General features: G+C 33.0%; 1 non-coding gene across 1 annotated transcript; it reads left to right on the plus strand.

The window, feature by feature from the left end:
- Positions 1–6,985: 6,985 nt before the first annotated feature.
- On the plus strand, positions 6,986–7,092 carry LOC139865438 (small nucleolar RNA R71). The gene has a single exon (XR_011764959.1). It is a non-coding gene; the product is annotated as a small nucleolar RNA R71 (small nucleolar RNA).
- The last annotated feature ends 11,467 nt before the right edge of the window (positions 7,093–18,559 follow it).

Below are 18,559 nucleotides of genomic sequence, written 5' to 3' on the forward strand. Positions count from 1 at the left end.
ATTCGAAGTATGTAAGTCTAGGAGATAGACATTATATGTATATATATAACTGTTGGCGTAGAATTTTTGCGAAATTCGAAATACTGATTGCTAATTCCCGATAGTTGGTATGGCAATTACCATTACAAGATCTGGATGAGTACATGATAGGGTTTCAATGAACAATTATAATGGTTTTTAGGAGAGACTTTAAGTCACAGATTAATGAATTTGCTGGTACATTTACTGTTAATGTGGTGGAACATGAAAGGTTCCCCAGTAACAAAAAGCGTATATGCCAAAGTTACAAGTCTGAAAGGTCGTCGTTGACTGGTTGAACGGTTGATAATACTGGCTACTTTTGAAAAGGAATTACAAGGTTATTTTCGATAAAAACAATGCTAATGGATCTTGCACAGATTTAAAGTCAAAGTATAGCTTTGAAAGATGTAGAGATATAAGAATGATGTTACTGGTTTAGAGTTATGACTTGGATTCTGATCCGTCAACATCAGAATATGTAATTGAATTTGTATGAAAACGATTGTATATCGTTGTGAGCATTGTTAATAATTTTTGAATCAAAGTTGAAGAATGTACAGTGTAACATATTAATTACGAACTTATATATTTCCAGGTATTACCTACCCGTTAAAGATTTCACAATTAATACTTTGTACAAAAGAATTTTTATTACCGTCTTTATGAAAATATATGTATGTATATTTTCTTCAGATGTAACACAGATTTAATGAGTTAATATCATATTAAGCTCATTTAATTTTCGGCTTGACTTAGAAATGATTAATCTCTAAAACATTAAAGATTACATAATCTTTGCGGAGTATTTCGCTAATGTAATCGATACTTCATTATTTATTCTTATTCCTCGGTGAAGGATGTTGATGCTCGTGGAATTTTTGTGAACCTTACAAGGAACAGATGATGTTTTCTGGAAAGTTTCGAGTATATCGAAATTGAAAATGTAAAATCAATTATGTAATTGATTAATACACTTGGTTTATTATGAAATGGAATTCATTGGGTTGAAACAGAGATTGTAGTTAACAATGGTTAAGTTGTTAAGGAAGGATGTATATCATTGCATATTAGTAATATGAACTAACCGAGTAGTACCTACCAGTTAAGATTCACATGTAATAGCTTAGTACGAAAAGATTTATTTTGATTTCAAAATTCATATATATTAAATATACATAAAATTTCTTCAGGGGAAATGAGTTAATACTTCATCGGTTATTGTTGCTGGTATTTCTTGGTAACTACAGCGCGTATGACATTGATGCTTGTGGAACAGATTGTGGAGTTGAGGTTTGCGATGCGGATGTTGTTGGTGGTGGTAATGGTACTGTTGGTGTTGTTGTTGGTGGTACTGTTGATGCCGGTGATGCTGCTGGTGCTTGTAACCTTTGCACCATATTCTCTAAAGCCACTACCCGAGCGCGAAGCTCGTTGACTTCTTCTACTACACCGGGATGATTGGCGGTTCGGACGAGCAGATGAATAAGATCCAGAATTTGAGATAGTATATTATCGTGATGAGATACTCTGAAAATGAGAGAGAAAATAGTGTCTCGAACAGGTTCGCCGGTAAGTGCTTCAGGTTCTTCGCCAAGAGGGCAATGTGGTGGATGGAAGGGATCGCCTTCTTCTTATCTCCAATAATTAAGTAGGCTACGAACCCATCCCCAATTCATCCAGAATAGATGATGGCTGATTGGTTGATCCATTCTGGTTACACTGTCTTCGGAATTCAGGTGAATATCCATATCGGAATAGCTGTCGGAGTTTAAGGAATTTGAACTAGATACGAGATCCATCTTGTATAATTAGAGAGATGATTTTTGATATGAAATAGATTATAGAATTTAGATTGGTACTCTTCAATACATAATTTACATATGTATATATAATACCAAAATTCCATAAATTACGGAGGAATTTTCGGAAGATGTCAGGAAAAGTTTACAGTAACAGATACGCTAAGATATGAATTTTGTCTATACACTATCTATGCAATCAATTCAATAAGACGCGTTTAGACTTAAGATGATAAACATGTAATTTCCGACAAGAAATGATAAGCAAAACTTTTAACATGCAGACACGGTCGAAGTCCAGACTTACTAATGCATCCTAACAACTATCAGTTAGACACACTCATGCAAGACCTGGTTCGCTAGGACCAATGCTCTGATACCAACTATGACGATCGCTCCAAATCCATATGGACGAACACGTCATTCATCGATTTCATTGCGAGGTATTTGACCTCTATATGATACGTTTTGTAAACATTGCATTCTTTTGAAAAGGCACACCATAAATGAATATTTAAATCAAAGGTTTTCTACATATAGACAATCACCGTAAATAATAGTTTACAATAGTACTTCCGTTGACAATGCAGTCAAAATAAGATACATGGTGATGATTTAGTGAATGCAACGTTTCCTTGAAAAATATGCCATGTACGACTCCATGCACATAGCTTGTCTAACATATAAGCAAACAGCGGAAGACTTCTAGGAAACCTGAGAATAAACATGCTAACAAGTGTCAACACAAAGGTTGGTGAGTTCATAGTTTTAGTGTTTCGCATAATCTGTATATAAAAGTGGATCACAAGATTTCAGTTGTTCCATCCAGAAACGTTTATCAAAATATTCTACGAAATTGAGCACCCTGGTAACTAAACTTAACGTATATATAATTTGTACCCTTTGTATAATCATCTTAATAATACACGGAAACCAACGTGTATGCTTCTCAAATAGCATACGTCCGTTAAAAGGCTAGTGCTCTAGCACGGACGGGGATATCAAGCCCTATGGATCCATATACTGTTATTCGCGCCCACCAGTCCACATCCTATGTACTGGCAGTTACTAGTTACCAAAGCTAAGGGATTTTCGGTTTAAACTCAGTGTAGAATTAAGTATGTACTTTTATCCATTGCGTTTAAAATAAATTGCATGTATTCTCAGCCCAAAAAAATATTGCAAAAGCAATTAAAAAGGGAGCAATGAAACTCACCTTAGCAGCATATAAAGTTGTTCACCAAAATGTGACCGAAACTCGGATTACCAATTAATCATAGATCTCAACCTAGAGATCATATGTTGATCAATAAATGTCTATTAAGCTAGGTCAGGTCATAGTGTATCACAATCCTAATGCTCGAGATCGACATATAATAGTTATCCAAAGTCGTTTCAAAAAGTCAATTTTGACAATAGTTCAACAAAACGAGACGTGCCGTATATAAGGATTCATTTACTCGGTTGGTAATATTTAAAAGTTCACTTTATCAGTCTCGTAAACAAGTTGTTTAAATCTTAATTGCAGATTCAAAAGTAATTTCAATTAACGTCAATCATAATTCAGTTGATCATATCTTTTAATCCGTTCATCGAAACTATTCGATATCTAAATGAAAAGTTATTGATTTTTCGCCAGCTTTCCAAAAACATGTATATCATATACCTTTTACCAATAATATATGTATTTAATTCGTGATTCATCATAAACTGTTTAACGACAAAATTTTGCATACAAGCTTGTATAAATATATATACTCGAGCACTAGACATGGATACACTATTAGTATATAAAAGATAAAATATAAATGCTTAAGTATCAATATTGTGATTCAATATTTCAGAAAAGTACGTAGACGTAACGGAGATGATAAACACTAGGTTTGATTCATAAATATACCCCCGAACATTACCCATAATTTCCTTAGCTCTATCCCGCTTGAAAACCCATTTTGAAAGTGACACGCTCATAACCTCGTCGTAATATTTTATGTATAATACTAATACTACTAATTAAGATTAATATTATTAATAATAATAATATTAATCTTAATAATAATAATAATAATAATAATAATAATAATAATAATAATAATAATAATAATAATAATAATAATAATAATAATAATAATAATAATAATAATAAGATTAATAATAATAATAATAATATTAATCTTAATAATAATAATAATAATAATAATAATAATAATAATAATAATAATAATAATAATAATAAATAATAAATATAATACGGAGTAATATAGATAAATATGTGTGTGTATGAATTAAGCCAGAACTCGATCAATTTATAGAACCTTTTCTGAAAAAGTACCCCATGCGATCGCATGGGATTTGGGCTTCAAGGCCATGCGATCGTATGGCACCTTTGGACAGCTCACAAATTTTTAACTTCTTGTTTGTCGATATAATTTTATATTATATATATAATATATTTAATTTATATAATTAATTATATATTATATTAAATTTACATGCATAGTTGACTTGTAATTTTTGTTCTGATAAGTCGTACGTCATCACTCGACTTATGTCCCGATTCCAGTTTTTCAAATGTCCTTTCGTACGCTGAGAAAACTTGCATTTTACGTTTCGTGTCACGTACCTTTGTCAAAATATAGCCTTAAATTATCCCTAAACTATACCACTCAAAGTATATCTTAAACTTTCGAGTATTTTGGTCATTTACTTCTATAAATCATCGTCTCGCTATTTGTTAATATATATCTATATAATAACAATTCGTTTTTATGACCAAGTTAATATTATATTTTATCGTATTGTTAAATATATATTTTCAATATTAATAAACACATTTTAAAATACATATCGCAGGTTATTCATATATCTAATTCCAACAGTTAATATTCCTTATTATTGTATGTGTTCAAATTACGTTATTTAAACAAACACTTTACCATTTATTCCGAATACCGTTAAGAATGAATGATTTCCCAAATCAACGTGGACCTCACAACAGAGACTCGTAATAATATTATAATTCTTAATGGATTCAATAAATATCTTTTAATTCAATCGTTTGGCATAATCTTTTAACTCCGTAGTTGAATATATCAATCAGATAATCAAACCAATAAGTTTAATGCACAGTATCGTTTACTTAACACTCTGTTACGTTTTCAAGTTATAGTATATGTATCTATTTACATATAATTGTTCGCGAATCGTTGAGAACAATCGAAGGGTAACTGAATAGTTCAAGAATTTTATGATTCAATTTCATAGACTTTGCTTATCGTGTCGGAAACGTTAAAGATTAAGTTTAAATTTGGTCAGAAATTTCTGGGTCATCACAGAAGCGAATGATTAAACTGTGATCTGCCGTTTCATGCCTCATTATTTCTTCATGACACTCAGTGCTTGGAAAGGGTGTTGTCACAGTTTCTTTTACGTCTTCCATTTCCTCTTCCTCTTCAGATTACCTCCTTTTCCTCTATTTCTTCGATGGGACCCTCTTCATCCATTTCTGGGTCGTCTATAGACTGTGATTCGACACCCATCTCGATATCGTCGGCTGGTGGTAATGACTCATCATCGGAAGTGATCCGTCTGGTGGAAATAGCAAACATCTCTGCCTGTCCAGAAATATCGGTTGGTCGGTCAATTTTGAAAGTAACGCTCTCCCTATGTGATCGTAAGATCATGGTTTGATTGTATACATCAATGACAGTCCTAGCTGTATTCATGAAAGGTCTTCCTAACACTATTGGGGTGTGTAGGTCTTCCTTAATATCCATTACAACAAAATCCGTAGGATACAAGAATTTGTCGACTTTCACCAAGACGTTCTCAACTATGCCCTTAGGATATCGAATTGTATGATCGGCAAGTTGGATTGTCATTTTGGTTGGTGACAAGTCTCCTAACTCTAATCTCTTGTAGAGAGAGTAGGGGATTAGGTTGATACTTGCTCCTAAATCTGCTAGCGCATGAATGGTTCCAGATTGGTAGATTGAACACGGGAAAATGAAACGGCCCGTATCTCCTAGCTTAGGAGGTAGAGAGTTTCTGAGTAATACAGAGCATTCTTCACTCAGTGGAATTTTGTTAGAGTCTGGTATCCTCTCCTTTGTAGAAAGAAGCCTTCAGATGTATATCTTCTGGTTGGGAACTTTGGACATAGTGTCCAAGAATCTTCCATCTAGTTTGAAGGAATCAAGCTTGGATGGTTCTTCTTGTAGCCTTTCAGGATAAGGTATACGAACTGGAGTTTCAGGGGTCAGCTTCTGAGTATATGTTGATTTGTTCTTGAACCTAGTTGACCTTCTCTGTGGTTCTTCCTCTAGGATTTGGAATCTATTTGCTTTGCTTCTTCTATGTGGGGATTCTGGATAGTATTACTTGGCAATCTTCCCTGCGGTCGGGTTTCAAGGCGTTGTGATAACTGTCCGAGCTGCGTTTCCAAACTTTTGAGCAGAGCCAATTGATTTCTAATTAGTATCTCCGTCTGATCTTGTCTGGTTGCAGTTCTCTGGTTTAACTGTTGTTGTCCTTGGATGAACTGAGTTAACTGATCATCAGCTCCGAGAGTGGGGTTAGCTGCTTTTGTAATCTGGGTGGTAGGGGAATTTTCCTCAACTGGGGGACCAGTGAGTGGAAGTGGTTGATCGTAGGTCAATTGAGATTGTTGGGCTGGATAAGGTGGATAGCAATAGCGGAAAGGTTGATTGCTTTGCTGAAATTGATTAACCCTTGGTGGTTGATTGAATCCGGGATTTGGTGGACGAGCTGGGTATTGAACGTAACAGACTGAACCGTCAGGGTTTTCGTACTCAACTTGATAGTCTTCAGTAGGTTGCGGGTTGGTACAATTAACACAAGCCTAAGCTTGGTTAACCTGCTGTGGTTGCGTCTTCAATTCTCCGAGTTGCTTTATAAGAGATTCCATCTTATCCGTGAGGGATTTGATGGCCTCTGTTTGATTGTTAAGTGCAGAGAGTGGGGCAGATGATGAAGTTGTTTCACCATTGTTCCAGTCATGATGATGCATCGTCATGTTCTCGAGCAATTCCCATGCTTCATCTGCGGTTTGGTTCATCAGATTCCCTTGAGCTGCTGCATCGATCGTCGTCCTATGATTTACCGTAAGACCATTGTAGAAGGTACAGATTTGGGCTGACCGTTCTAACTGGTGATTAGGGCACTTCTTCAGCAGGGTTTTGAAACGCTCCCATGCAGTGTAAAGAGATTCATCATAACTTTGTTTGAAGTTAATGATGTCATTCTTCAGTTTGGTTTGTTTTGAAGGAGGGAAATATTTGGTTAGGAATTTAGTCGCCATCTCCGTCCATGACGTGATGAAATCTTTTTCCAGTCCTTCAAACTAAGTTTGAGCATGATGAGTGAGAGAATAGGGGAACAAGTATAGCCGGACTATATCTTGTCCTATCCCTGGCTGTTTGTAGGAGTTCGAAAGAGATATGAATTTATCAAGGTGAGAATTAGGATCGTCATTCGGTAATCCATGAAACTGACAGCTATTTTGAATGAGCTGGATGATGTGATGTTTTAACTCGAACAAGTGTCCTTGAATCTCTGGAAATCTGATTGGTCCTCCACGACCTTCAATCGAGGGTTTGGTGTTTTCTGCTAAAGTAACGTGTAACGCCATTTGGATTCTGATCCGTGCTTCCTTGCGTGCTTTAGAGATTATTGCGTCTGGATCAGGTATGAATAACAACGGCCCAGGTCTAGATCGGGTTTGGGTTATACACTAGGTATGCCTTTTTGTTTTTAATTTTCGCAAATAAGCTAAATTATAATAAGCTAAACTAAACTAATCTAATTCTAAGGTAATCTAATTTAACCTAAGGCAATCTAAGGTAATCTAATGTAAGGTAAACTAGAGTAATCTAAAGTAATCTAATCTAATTAACTAACTATCCTATGGTGGAATAGGTTTTTGGTTCTGGCTACTGATTCCCTGGTATTCCGGTAACAAAGTTCCGCACAAACTATTCAACAAACCAAGTGGCCAGGCCGACTACGGAGAGGCGGGATCCTTTTGGTCCCAATATAATTGGCGACTGTTCGGAAAATCCAATAACCAAGTCCGTGTATAATTCTCTTTCTTAGACACCACTAAATGCTTGTGAATAAGTTTGATTGAAAACAGTATTGCCTGATACCAGGTCCCCGGCAGCGGCGCCAAAAACTAGTAGTATCTCTTGATATGGCCGAAACGGACGGTTTTAATTGCGCTGTGTCGTTAGGCCGCGGCTCGCCAGGATCAGCCACTCGTCGGAGAGGGTACTGTTTTAAATTTATATTTAGCGGGGCCTAAATCTTACTACTCCTTATAAGTAAGGGAAGTATGACCTAGAGTCATATTTTTGAGATATCAGTAACATCGAACCTATATTGTAACCTAAGATAGTTAGGGAGTAGTGAATATTTATTTTTGGGATTTTCTAGTTTATAAGATAGATAAAGTAAATGCGATAAAATTTGTAATTTATATAAGGTTAGAGTAAGTGCATACTATGACTTCATCAGCTATTCTGCCGAGATTATGGAATGCTGGCTCATGAATAGGCAGAGGCCTTGTATTCATTACACTGGTCCTAAACTCCCCTGTCATAAGACATGTCACTGGGTACTGCGTTAGGCTTGAAGATTCTGAATAGACAGCAACGTCCCTTACCTCCGATGCCCGTGCAGTCTAACTACAGGCATACACGTTCAGACGGCTCAACCAATTGAGCGACTCGGTTGGGTGACATATTAACATTCCAAAATGGTCTAAACTTTCTTAAGCATAATAGAATACATGGTGTACCATATCCGAGAGACGTGATGTGCTTCAATGCTTTCGTTAATGATTGGTAAAAGATAGTTAGGCCCTTAAAAGAGTTCAACCATAAAGAACACCATGGCCAAGTCAAGTCTGACTTCCATGAACACGTTCGGTTATCCTAACGGTCCAATCCTTTATGTGTCTAAACAAACAGTTCCTTAATTAACTAAGAATCCCTCAAGCGGGGTGCAATGCTTGAGACCGCGTTATGGTGCAGTGTACTGGTCAACACTAACCGTGTTCCATGGCCTTACTTAGCAGAGGTACAGCTTACAACAACTGCTGTGCTTCAGCGTGCACGTACGAAGTTTATATGCTTGGTGACTATACTAGCATGGTCTAGGACCGACAATGTACTAGGGGCCTAGTCAGATGTTTCACTACTAAAGAGTCCTCAGTCAGAATCAAAAGCTCGATAGACTTACTACAACCGGTGTGCCTCGGTCGATCTTACATTGTATCCGATAGACTTCTCTTACCAAGGGGTGACACAGATATTGTACTCTGAATCGGGGTTCGCGACTTCCTAATAACAGAGCCTATAACTACGTTCTATTAGTTGGAAAAGCGATTGAGTTTAAAGCATAATCGGAAAGCATTTCGACAACATACACAGACCATAATATTATTTCGGCATTATAACTGCTTACATCATAGCATACACTAAAGATAACTACTCGCTAATCATAGCAATAATATCAGAAAACATTATATAAGATAAAGGATAGAAGTACCAGTAGATTAAACGAGTTCCGAATACAAAAGTGACAACTTCAAGACTCCAGACCGCTCCTAATACAATCTTCAGCGTTCGCCTCCGGGTACTTAATTTCCCGCTCGGAGGTGAGAAGGCCTTGAAAGTATGACTAGTATTGTACAAGAGAGAGAAAGAAGTGAATTGAAGTGTGTGTTGGAATGAATGACAAAGACCCTTTAAATAGACTTGAAAATTGCCAAATACGCCTGGCAGGCCGTTTGACAGGCCGTATTTGGCAGGCCGTATGCAAGGCAGGCCGTTTGGTGGCTCGTGTGGTGGCACGTGTGGTGGCCGGTTCCCTACTGGCAGACCGTATGGCAGGCCGTATGGCAGGCCGTATGGCTTGCTGGTCAGCCTGAATTCCCTGGATCGTAACTTGATTTCTTGTCTTTCACCGTTTTCGCTCTAGAATCTTCGTTTTAGCTCCGATTCTCTTGATTCTTTTTGCACCGCCTTCGTAATTACTTGTTCTTCAATTCTAACCGACGAAGTGGGTATTTTGCCGACAAAGTTCGAATCTTTCTTGTTTTTTGGGCCTTAATATCGGGGTGAAAACGTGACTTTTTAGCCGATATCAAATAGATACGATAAGATATGATTTAGCAGATACGCTAAGATATGAATTTTTTTTTTTGTCTATACACTATTCATGCAATCAATGCAGCAAGACGTGTCTAGACTAAGCAGGAAATTTTCTAAGGGTGATAAGCAGATGATTTTCGGCTAGACATGATAAGCAAAACTTTTGACATGTAGACACGGTCGAAGTCCAGACTTACTAATGCATCCTAACGACTTATCAGTTAGACACACTAATGCAGACCTGGTTCGCTAAGACCACCGCTCTGATACCAACTGAAAGGACCCGTTCATATACATTATAAACGATTCACAATAGTTGATTACATGGTATTTGACCTCTATATGATACATTTTATAAACATTGCATTCGTTTTTAAAAGACAAACTTTCTTTACATCGAAAATTGACAGGCATGCATACCATTTCATAATATCCACTATCCAACTATAAGTTGTCTTAATAATAATCTTTGATGAACTCAATGATTAGAATGCAACGTCTTTCAAAATATGCCATGAATGACTCCAAGTAATATCTCTAAAATGAGCAAATACACAGCGGAAGATTTCTTTAACACCTGAGAATAAACATGCTTTAAAGTGTCAATCAAAAGGTTGGTGAGTTCATTAGTTTATCATAATCATTCATTTTCATCATTTTAATAGACCACAAGAATTTCATTTCCAGTTCTCATAAATATACGTCCCATGCATAGAGACAAAAATCATTCATATGGTGAACACCTGGTAACCGACATTAACAAGATGCATATAAGAATATCCCCTATCATTCCGGGAAATCCTTTGGACATGATAAAAACGAATTCGAAGTACTAAAGCATCCGGTACTTTGGATGGGGTTCGTTAGGCCCAATAGATCTATCTTTAGGATTCGCGTCAATTAGTATATCGGTTTACTAATTCTTAGGTTACCAAGCAAAAGGGGCATATTCGACTTCGATTATTCACCCATATAATGTAGTTTCAATTACTTGTGTCTATTTCGTAAAACATTTATAAAAATTGCGCATGTATTCTCAGCCCAAAAATATAAAGGGTAAAAAAGGCAAATGAAACTCACCTATTGTATTTCGTAGTAAAAATACATATAACGTCATTGAACAAGTGCAAGGTTGGCCTCGGATTCACGAACCTAAATTAATTATATATAAGTATATGTAGATCAATATTTGTCTTAAAAAAATTAGGTCAAGTCATAGTGTACCACAATCCTAATGCTCGAGACTAATATGCAAAAGTCAACAAAAGTCAATTTGACTCAAACTGATTTCCGAAATTTATACATGATTATTATATAGTTTAAATAGCGTCATTTTATATTTTTAAGTATTTTTAAAAGATTTATTAGAGCAAATAATATAATTCATTCATTAATAAATAAAATTTTATATTAAAATTTATATAACAAAATATACTTTTATATATATTAAGTAATAAAATTTATAGAGTTCATTTAATATCATAAAGATAATATGATAGATATTATTAAAGTAATTTTATTACACGTAGTAAAATATGTTTGTATCACATATTTATTTGATAAAATAATATCTATAATAATAGTAAGTAAAAGTTGTATTATTTTGTAATAATAATTATTATTATTCTATTAATAAAAATATCAATTATCTATAATTACTAAAAAATAAAATTATGATAAAATGATAATTCTAATTATGATAACATTAATATTTAAGATACTTTTTAATATTATCTTTAAAATAATAAATCTATTAATAATGATATTTTATAATAACAATGACATTTCTATTAAAATGATAATTTTTATTAAAATGATAGTTTTAATACTAACGATACTTTTAATAATAATAGTAATGATAAAAATAATAAGAACAATAATTTTATCTAAATCAATATCTTATAATATTTTAATTTCATCATGATACACATATTCATTATTTCCTAATCATTTCATTTAATAGCTTTTAATCGACTTTTATATCGTGTTCATAATAATGATAATAATAGAAATCAAAATAATTAGGTGTTACTAATATTAGTTTTAATTACAATAATACTAATAATGATAATTACTATGATATTATTAACGATAATACTAATAATTATTTTAATGATAATATAATATTAATAATAACAATAATAATAACCATTTTTAAATAATGATATATATATATATATTAATAATGATGATAATAATAATAATGATAATAATAATAATAATAATAATAATAATAATAATAATAATAATAATAATAATAATAATAATAATTAGATAATAATAATAATACTAATTATAACTTTAACGATAATAACGATAGTAATAATAATAAAAATAACAATTTTTAATGATAAATCCTTTTATTGATAAAGATAATAATAATAATAATAATAATAATAATAATAATAATAATAATAATAATAATAATAATAAGATAAAACTAGAATGACGATAATAACGACGATAATAATAATCATTTTTAATAATAATATAAAAATTCGATTGACTATAACTTCCAATCCGTTCATCGAAACCATTCGATATCTAAAGGAAAAGTTCTTAATTTTTCGCTAGCTTTCCAACGACATGCATATCTTATACCTTATCTCAACCGTATATATAACTAATTCAGGATCCAACATAACTTAACTAAAGGCAATATCAAAAGTACAAACATGCATAATCCTATATACTCGAGCACTAGTCAGGGATACACTATTAGTATGTAAAAGTTAAATTATGAGTACTCACGTATCAATATTGAGATTCAATATTGCAGGAAAGGTACGTAAACGCAATGGAGACGATAAATACTAGATTGACCTCACGAGCATACCCTCGAACATTACCAATCACCTCCATAGCTATAACCCATAATTTCCTTAGCCCTAACCCACTCGAAAAACTCATTTTGAAATCACGCGAGCAGAACCTCGTCGTAGTATTTTATGTATAATACATAATAATAATAACACTTAATACTCCTAATAATAATAATAATATGATTAATAATAATAATTATAATAATAATAATTATAATATAAATATATATGTATGTACGAGAGATAGATAGATGATAAAATGGATCATAAATGAAATCGTTCGAGGCTTTTAAGCATGTTGCCCACCTAACATCACCATGCGATCACATGGTTTGAAGGCTGTGTGGCCATGCGATCGCATGGCCTTTAAATACAGCTCACAATGTTGAACTCTTCCTGCCGACACTTATATTAAATTATATAATATATATATATATATATATATATATATATATATATATATATATATATATATATATATATATATTAATATATATTTAATCTAGGTAATTATTTATATAATATATTATATTTACGAACATGGTAAAAATATAATTTTTACTCAAATGGCACGGACGTTGTCACTCGACTCATGTACCACTTTCGGTTTTTCGAGCGCACTTTCGTACGTTTAGAAAACTAGCCTTTTACGTTTAGTGACACGTACCCTTATCAAAATATAGTCTTAATGTAGTGACCCGAACTTTTCCATGTTTATATATATTAAATGAAATTGTTCTTTACATGATTAAGTGTTTTCAACATGTTAAGCAATCAAACTTGTTAAGACTTGATTAATTGAAATAGGTTTCATATAAACAATTGACCACCCAAGTTGACCGGTGATTCACGAACGTTAAAACTTGTAAAAACTATATGATGACATATATATGATTATATATATAGTTAATATGATATTATGATAAGTATGTATCTTATTAGGTATTTTAACAATGAGTTATATACATAAAATTTAGTTTATTGAATTAAGAAACTCGAAACGATATATATAACGATTATCATTATAACAACGTCTTACTAAATACATATGAATCATATTAAGATATTGATACACTATGTTTAATCATGATAAATGATAAGTAAACATGTCATTAAGTGTATTAACAATGAACTACATATGTAAAAACAAGACTACTAACTTAATGATTTCGAAACGAGACATATATGTAACGATTATCGTTGTAACAACATTTAACTGTATATATATCATACTAAGATATATTAATATATCATAATATCATTATAATGTAATAATTTAACATCTCTTTATATATAATAAACAATGGGTTAACAACATTTAACAAGATCGTTAACCTAAAGGTTTCAAAACAACATTTACATGTAACGACTAACGATGACTTAACGACTCAGTTAAAATGTATATACATGTAGTGTTTTAATATGTATTCATACACTTTTGAAATACTTCAAAACACTTATCAAAATACTTCTACTTAACAAAAATGCTTACAATTACATCCTCATCCAGTTTCATCAACAATTCTACTCGTATGCACCCGTATTCGTACTCGTACAATACATAGCTTTTAGATGTATGTACTATTGGTATATACACTCTAATGATCAGCTCTTAGCAGCCCATATGAGTCACCTAACACATGTGGGAACCATCATTTGGCAACTAGCATGAAATATCTCATAAAATTACAAAAATATTAGTAATCATTCATGACTAATTTACATGTAATCAAAATTACACATCCTTTATATCTAATCCATATACCAATGACCAAAAACACCTACAAACACTTTCATTCTTCAATTTTCTTCATCTAATTGATCTCTCTCAAGTTCTATCTTCAAGTTCTAAGTATTCTTCATAAATTCTATAAGTTCTAGTTTCATAAAATCAAGAATACTTCCAAGTTTGCTAGCTTACTTCCAATCTTGTAAAGTGATCATTAAACCTCAAGAAATCTTTCTTATTTATAGTAAGATATCTTTCTAATATAAGGTAATACTCATATTCAAACTTTGATTCAATTTCTATAACTATAACAATCTTATTTCGAGTGCAAATCTTACTTGAACTTGTTTTCGTGTCATGATTCTGCTTCAAGAACTTTCAAGCCATCCAAGGATCCTTTGAAGCTAGATCTATTTTTCTCATTTCTAGTAGGTTTATCCACAAAACCTGAGGTAGTAATGATGTTCATAACATCATTCGATTCATATATATAAAACTACCTTATTTGAAGGTTTAAACTTGAAATCACTAGAACATAGTTTAGTTAATTCTAAACTTGTTCGCAAAAAAAAGTTAATCCTTCTAACTTTACTTTTAAAATTAACTAAACACATGTTCTATATCTATATTATATGCTAACTTAATGATTTAAATCCTGGAAACACGAAAAATACCGTAAAATCGGACATACGCCGTCGTAGTAACACCGCCGGCTGTTTTGGGTTTGATAATTAAAAACTATGATAAACTTTGATTTAAAAGTTGTTCTTCTGAGAAAATTATTTTTCTTATGAACATGAAACTATATCCAAAAATCATGGTTAAACTCAAAGTGGAAGTATGTTTTTCAAAATGGTCATCAAGACGTCGTTCTTTCGACTGAAATGACTACCTCTTATAAAAACGACTTGTAACTTATATTTCTGACTATAAACCTATACTTTTTATGTTTAGATTCATAAAATAGAGTTCAATATGAAACCATAACAATTTTATTCACTCAAAACAGATTTAAAACGAAGAAGTTATGGGTAAAACAAGATTGGATATTTTTTGATTGTTGTAGCTACGGGAAATATTGTAACAATTCTATACAAATCATATCCTAGCTAAATTATATTGTATTATACATGTATTCTAATATATTATGTAATCTTGGGATACCAAAGACACGTATGCAAATGTTTTGACATATCATATCGACCCATGTATATATATTATTTGGAACAACCATAGACACTCTATATGCAGTAATGTTTGAGTTAGCTATACAGAGTTGAGGTTGATTCCAAAAATATATATACTTTGAGTTGTGATCTAGCCTGAGACGTGTATACACTGGGTCGTGGATTGATTCAAGATAATATATATCAATTTATTTCTGTACATCTAACTATGAACAACTAGTTGTAGGTTACTAATGAGGACAGCTGACTTAATAAACTTAAAATATCAAAATGTATTAAAAATGTTGTAAATATATTTTGAACATACTTTGATATATATATATGTATATATTTGTTATAGGTTCGTGAATCGACCAGTGGCCAAGTCTTACTCCCGACGAAGTAAAAATCTATGAAAGTGAGTTATAGTCCCACTTTTAAAATCTAATATTTTGGGATGAGAATACATGCAGTTTTATAAATGTTTTACGAAATAGACACAAGTAAATGAAACTACATTATATGGGTGAATGATAGAAGCCGAATATGACCCTTTTTCTTGGTAGCCTAAGAATTAGTAAACCGATCTACTAATTGACGTGAATCCTAAAGATAGATCTATTGGACCTAACGAACCCCATCCAAAGTACCGGATGCTTTAGTACTTCGAATTCGTTTTTATCATGTCCGAAGGATTTCCCGGAATGATAGGGGATATTCTTATATGCATCTTGTTAATGTCGGTTACCAGGTGTTCACCATATGAATGATTTTTATCTCTATGTATGAGATGTATATTGAAATATGAAATCTTGTGGTCTATTATTATGATTTGATAATATATAGGTTAAACCTATAACTCACCAACATTTTTGTTGACGTTTTAAGCATATTTATTCTCAGGTGATTATTAAGAGCTTCCGTTGTTGCATACTAAAATAAGGACAAGATTTGGAGTCCATGCTTGTATGATATTATGTAAAAACTGCATTCAAGAAACTTATTTTTGCTGTAATATATTCTTATTGTAAACCATTATGTAATAGTCGTGTGTAAACGGTATATTTTAGATTATCATTATTTGATAATCTACGTAATGCTTTTTAAACCTTTATAGATAAAATAAAGGTTATGGTTGTTTTAAAAATGAATGCAGTCTTTGAAAAACGTCTCATATAGATGTCAAAACCTCGCGACGAAATCAATTAATATGGAACGTTTATAATCAATATGAACGGGACATTTCAGTTGGTATCCGAGCATTGGTCTTAGAGAACCAGAAATTTGCATTAGTGTGTCTTATCGAGTTTGTTAGGATACATTAGTGAGTCTGGACTTCGACCGTGTTTTCTTTAAAAATGGTTGCTTAACACTTTTGTTGGAAACTATATATTATTAACATGTAAATATTATGTGATATATTAACCTCTTAATGTGTTTGATATTGTGTGATAGATGTCTACCACTAGTACAAATCCCATCGATTCACCTAATAATAATGAAGAGTCGAATATATTTTGGGAAGATTCACAAATTCCCGAAGAGGAACCGGAAGAAGAGGAACCTGAAGAGGGGGAACCGGAAGAGGAGGAACCGGAAGATGAGGAACCGGAAGAGGAGGAACCGGAAGAGGAGGAACCGAAAGAAGAAGAGGGTCCGGAGGAAGAAATATTGATACCTATAGTAAATCGATTAAATAAAAGAAAATCCTCAACCAACGGACCAAAGTTAATAATGGTCAATGGTGTTTCCGCCGAGGAAGCAAAATATTGGGAAGATTACCAATTTTTTGATGAATCGGATCCCGATGAGGATTCCGATGATGTTATAGAAATTACCTCGACCCAATTTAATAAAGCGAAAGAAAATAATAAGGGAAAAGGTATAAAAATAGAGAAACACAATTCCAACCCCTATGAACTTTATATGTATCGGCAACATCCGTATTTCCTAAAATGTAACAATGACTCGGGAACCTCTAAACCACCAGATTTTTCTAAACCATTGTGGAAAATGACGGTTCGTATTAGAGGAACACCATATATTCCTAGAAAATTAGGAAAACAAACCAAGTCCGAAGAAGAAGAAACCAGTGATTCAGATTAGAGGGTTGTAATCATGTTGTGTATTATATGTATTGTAGTGTGCTTGTACTTTTATGTTCTATGTAAAAATTGCTTGTATTGTTTGTTATTTACGAATCTAATCCTTGTCTATTTTACAGTATAAAAACAAAATGGACGTTAAGGGTAGACAACTGAATATTTTAGAAGATCTACTAGAGGATATGATTGAGGAATCTTGTCTAGAGTCGGTCAGAATTCATCGGCGCAATTAATTATGGCAAAATTAACTTTTCAAACATTTGAAAGACTTTCCAGAAATGCCTTAGTTTATAAAAGGCTTTCCTTTGATAGGTGGGGTATATCACATTGGGGAGACCGTAAGTTACGTTGTGTTTTCTTTAAAGCGTTAAATGCGGGGAATCCAAATGCAATTTTACGCTACGGGTTAAGAACCTATTTTGACTCAACATATCCCAACATAGGATTTCGTGAATTAGAAAGAGCTTCTAACATGCAACATAAAGAAGCATGTTATGCTTACGGATTAGTGATGTTCGCTTCTTACCAAAGTGAGAAAAAGAACATCGGATTGCAACTTTTAAATAAAACCTTCCCACAAGTGACGGATTCAGTAGTTGGGGTGAGAAACAAGGTTTTTAGATTATTACGGGGCTGTTGGACATTACGAAACCCTCGTCCTTTTGACGACATTACAACATGCTTCCTAGCCAATGGTCATAACGGTTATTTTCCACAAGACCAAGGATGGGAAGTCGTCTTAG

This window comes from Rutidosis leptorrhynchoides, chromosome 8 (assembly GCF_046630445.1).
Source record: "Rutidosis leptorrhynchoides isolate AG116_Rl617_1_P2 chromosome 8, CSIRO_AGI_Rlap_v1, whole genome shotgun sequence".
Taxonomy (NCBI): domain Eukaryota; kingdom Viridiplantae; phylum Streptophyta; class Magnoliopsida; order Asterales; family Asteraceae; genus Rutidosis; species Rutidosis leptorrhynchoides.